Source organism: Cryptomeria japonica, unplaced genomic scaffold (genome assembly GCF_030272615.1).
Source record: "Cryptomeria japonica unplaced genomic scaffold, Sugi_1.0 HiC_scaffold_42, whole genome shotgun sequence".
Lineage (NCBI taxonomy): Eukaryota > Viridiplantae > Streptophyta > Pinopsida > Cupressales > Cupressaceae > Cryptomeria > Cryptomeria japonica.
The window spans coordinates 396962-401649 of record NW_026728864.1 but is presented as its reverse complement, the minus strand read 5'-3'; the positions used below and the strand labels follow the sequence as shown (position 1 = coordinate 401649).

At 64.2% G+C, this 4688-nt stretch overlaps 1 non-coding gene across 1 annotated transcript; it reads right to left on the bottom strand.

Moving 5' to 3' along the window:
* Window positions 1-3443: 3443 nt before the first annotated feature.
* Window positions 3444-3562, bottom strand: LOC131862386 (5S ribosomal RNA). Its single transcript, XR_009361402.1, has one exon. It is a non-coding gene; the product is annotated as a 5S ribosomal RNA (ribosomal RNA).
* Between the last annotated feature and the right edge of the window lie 1126 nt (window positions 3563-4688).

Sequence of the window (4688 nt, the reverse complement as noted above, 5' to 3'; positions counted from 1 at the left end):
TGGAGCGCCGCCTCTTTTTTTGTCGGAGCGTTTGGTGGGGTTTCTCGCATTGGCTCTTCCCAGGCCCGGTTGCCACCCTGGCGCGCACGAAGTCGGAAGTAGGGTTAATTGCCCGGGTGCGCACCTTTGCCAGGGTGGGCACCTTACCTGGGCTGTGCACCAGGGCGGGCTCAAGATGGCACCCGCGTTCCGTTTTTTTCACTATCTTTCAAAACGGAAATTTTAAAATCTCCTCTTTTTTTTGCCTTTTCTGGAAATTAGTGAAGGCAGCGCATCAAAGGTGCGCACCTCGCTGCCCACCTTGGTGTGCTCTGAGGTGCGCACCCGGGAGCGCTACGAAGTGTGCTCCAAGGTGCGGCGTGCACGTTGTCGGAGCCCGGTTTGCCCCGGGTGCGCACCTCGCCTGCACCTTGGCCGGGGTGGGCACCCTGGCTGGGTTTGCCCAGGGTGCGCTCCGAAGCGGGGTTACTGGAGCGCCCCCTCTTTTTTTGTCAGAGCGTTTGGTGGGGTTTCTCGCATTGGCTCTTCCCAGGCCCGGTTGTTGGGTGCGCTCCCACCCTGGCGCGCGCGAAGTTGGAAGTTGGGTTAATTGCCCGGGCGCGCACCTTCGCCAGGGTGGGCACCTTGGTGCGCACACCTTGGCTGGGCTGCGCACCAGGGCGGGCTCAAGATGGCACCAGCATTCCCTTTTTCTCACTATCTTTCAAAACGGAAATTTTAAAATCTCGTTTTTTTTTGCCTTTTATGGAAATTAGTGAAGGCATCGCATCAAAGGTGCGCACCTCGCTGCCCACCTTGGTGTGCTCCGAGGTGCCCACCACGGTGCGCTCCGAGGTGCCCACCACGGTGCGCAACGCCGGTGCGAACCCGGGAGCGCCCCGATGTGTGCTCCAAGGTGCGGCGTGCACGAAGCCGGACCCCGGTTTGCCCCGGGTGCGCACCTCGCGTGCACCTTGGTGCGCACACCTTGGCTGGGTTGCGCGGCCTGGTGGGCACCATGGTGCGCACCAAGGAGCGCTCCGAAGTGTGCTCCAAGGTGCGGCGTGCACGAAGTCCTAGCCCGGTTTGCCCCGGGTGCGCACCTTCGCCGCGGTGGGCACCATGGCGTGCACGAAGTCGGAGCCCGGTTTGCCCCGGGTGCGCACCTCGCGTGCACCTTCGCCGGGGTGGGCACCTCGGCTGGGTTGCGCGCCCTGGTGCGCACCAAGGAGCGCTCCGAAGTGTGCTCCAAGGTGCGGCGTGCACGAAGTCGGAGCCCGGTTTGCCCCGGGTGCGCACCTTCGCCGCGGTGGGCACCCTGGTGCGCACCATGGCGTGCACGAAGTCGGAGCCCGGTTTGCCCCGGGTGCGCACCTCGCGTGCACCTTCGGCGGGGTTGCGCGCCCTGGTGCGCACCAAGGAGCGCTCCGAAGTGTGCTCCAAGGTGCGGCGTGCACGAAGTCGGAGCCCGGTTTGCCCCGGGTGCGCACCTCGCGTGCACCTTCGGCGGGGTTGCGCGCCCTGGTGGGCACCATGGTGCGCACCAAGGAGCGCTCCGAAGTGTGCTCCAAGGTGCGGCGTGCACGAAGTCGGAGCCCGGTTTGCCCCGGGTGCGCACCTCGCGTGCACCTTCGCCGCGGTGGGCACCATGGCGTGCACGAAGTCGGAGCCCGGTTTGCCCCGGGTGCGCACCTCGCGTGCACCTTCGCCGGGGTGGGCACCTCGGCTGGGTTGCGCGCCCTGGTGCGCACCAAGGAGCGCTCCGAAGTGTGCTCCAAGGTGCGGCGTGCACGAAGTCGGAGCCCGGTTTGCCCCGGGTGCGCACCTCGCGTGCACCTTCGCCGCGGTGGGCACCATGGCGTGCACGAAGTCGGAGCCCGGTTTGCCCCGGGTGCGCACCCCGCGTGCACCTTCGCCGGGGTGGGCACCTCGGCTGGGTTGCGCGCCCTGGTGCGCACCAAGGAGCGCTCCGAAGTGTGCTCCAAGGTGCGGCGTGCACGAAGTCGGAGCCCGGTTTGCCCCGGGTGCGCACCTCGCGTGCACCTTCGCCGCGGTGGGCACCTTGGCTGGGTTGGGCACCATTGAGCGCTCCGAAGTGTGCTCCAAGGTGCGCACCATGGCCCTCCAAGGTGCGCAGCATGGCGTGCACGAAGTCGGAGCCCGGTTTGCCCCGGGTGCGCACCTCGCGTGCACCTTCGCCAGGGTGGGCACCTCGGTGCGCACACCTTCTCAATGTTTTCTTGCCTTTTCTGGAAATTGGTGAAGGCAGCGCATCAAAGGTGCGCACCTCGGTGTGCTCCGAGGTGCGAACCCGAGAGCGCTCCGAGGTGCCCACGAAGTCGAAAGTCGGGTTAATTGCATTGTTTTCCCCGGGTGCGCTCCGAGGTGCGCAACATCGGTGCGCACCAAGGAGGGCTCCGAAGTGTGCTCCAAGGTGCGCACGATTCGGAGCTCGGTTTGCCCGGGGTGCGCACACCTTGGCTGGGTTGCGCACCCTTTGTGCGCTCCAAGGTGCGCACGAAGTCGGAGCTCGGTTTGCCCCGGGTGCGCACCTTCGCCAGGGTGCGCACCTTGATGCGCACGCCTTGGCTGGGCTGCGCACCTTGGTGGGCGCCATGGTGCGCACCTTTCGTGCGCTCCAAGGTGCGCACGAAGTCGGAGCTCGGTTTGCCCCGGGTGCGCACCTTGGTGGGCGCCATGGTGCACTCCGAGGTGCCCAAGATTGGTGCGCACCAAGGAGCGCTCCGAAGTGCGCTCCAAGGTGCGCAGGTGCGCGCGAAGTCGAAAGTTGGGTTAATTGTCCGGTTTGCCTCGGGTGCGCACCTTGCGTGCACCTTCGCCAGGGTGGGCGCCTTGGTGCGCACACCTTGGCTGGGCTGCGCACCCGGGCGCGCACACCTTGGCACCCGCGTTTCCTTCATTTTAAATTTTTTTTTTTTACAATCTCTCAAGTGGGAAATTCTATAATCTCAACTTTTTTTGCCTTTTCAGGAAACTTTTGAATGGAGCGCATCATTGGTGCGCTCCGAAGTGTGCTCCAAGGTGCGCACCTCTGGTGTGCTCCAAAGCTCTCTCCAGCTGCGTGCACCTGCCCCGGCCGCGCACCCGGCCCCGCCCAGCTTCGCTCACCTGTCCCGGGCGTCTGGTGCGGAACCTTAGAGTAAGAAACATCACCGTGCACCTTGGCCAACGTGCGCGACTCGACCGAGCGCGCACTGGCCGAGGTGCACACCGATTTCACCTGGGTGCGCGCGCAGCACCTCGGGCGCACCGGGGTGCGCGCACAACGCCCGGGTTGCACCGTGGCCTGTGTGCTCGGGGCGCCTCGGGTGCGCGCTCGGTGTCGCCCCCGCGCGCGCGGTAGTGCGGGCAGCGCACCCCGGCCCGGCCCGGCCCCGACGAGAACGCAAACGGGCAAAAGGTTTATTCAAATAGCATTGCGACGCCCGGCGAAAAACTAAAAAAGGGTGCAACACCGGGACTTCCCGGGAGGTCACCCATCCCAGTACTACTCCGGCCCAAGCGCGCTTAACTGCGGAGTTCTGATGGGATCCGGTGCACTAACGCTGGTATGATCGCACCCGTTATGAGCTTGTCGCAGTGTGTACTTAGCAAACCGCGACCCACGTGCGAATCCACCCCGGCCACCCACCCCCGTCGAGGTGCACACCCTCCCTCGCGAAGTGCGCCCCGTTCGCCAAGTGTGAGCCCTGCCCGGGTGCGCGCACCTTGCTAGGGCGTCGGGTGTGCACCCGGCCCGGCCTACGTGCGTGCACCTGGACGGGGCGTCGTGTGCGTGCAGTGTCCCGTCTGCAACGCGGTGCCCACACACCACCTCGGGCGCAACGACCTGCGCTCACATGTGGGCCGAGTGCACCTTGGTGCATGTTCGGGGCGCCTCGGGTGCACGCTCGATCTTGCCCCGGTGCACCAAGGCGCTCGGTTTGCCCCGGGTGCGCACTTGGTGCAAGGTGGGCACCCAAAATAGGGATCAAGCACCAAAACACAAGTTTCGGGATGCAAAATGGGACCCAAGGACCACAAATGCGTTCCAAGACCCATGATGGGTCCACGAGAACAAAAATGTGTTCCGAGACTTAATAAACAAATATTGGGTTTTAGGAGAAGAAACATGCTCTGATGCCCAAAACGAGAATCGACCCCGAAAAGGCCACAGGCCAAAAGTGGGATGCGAGACAAAAAAAAATGGGACCCGAGGACCAAAATTGGGTTCCCAGGTCGAAGACAGGGCAACCGGACAAGAAACGACCTCTAAGGCTCGAAATGAGTCCCGACGACTAAAACTTGACAAGAAGCACCCATCAGGCACCCAACTCGACACCCATGGGATGCCGACCCACCCGGGCTTCCACCTAGCACACCTTGGCACCCACCCACCCTCGCACCCAACCTCGCACCCAACTTAGCACCTTTGAACCCACATTGGCACTCACCCTGACCCTGGCACCTTGGAACCCACATTGGCACTCACCTTGACCCTGGCACCCACCTTTGCACTCACCTTGGGACCCACCCTGGCTCCCACCTCGGCACCCACCCAGACACCCACCTTGGTTCCTTGGCACCCACCTTGGATCCTTGGCACCCACCCCGACACCCACCTTGGCACGCAACTTGGCTACTTGCCACCCACCTTGGCTCCTTGACGCCCACCCCGACAACCACCCCGTGACCTACCCTGGCTAGGG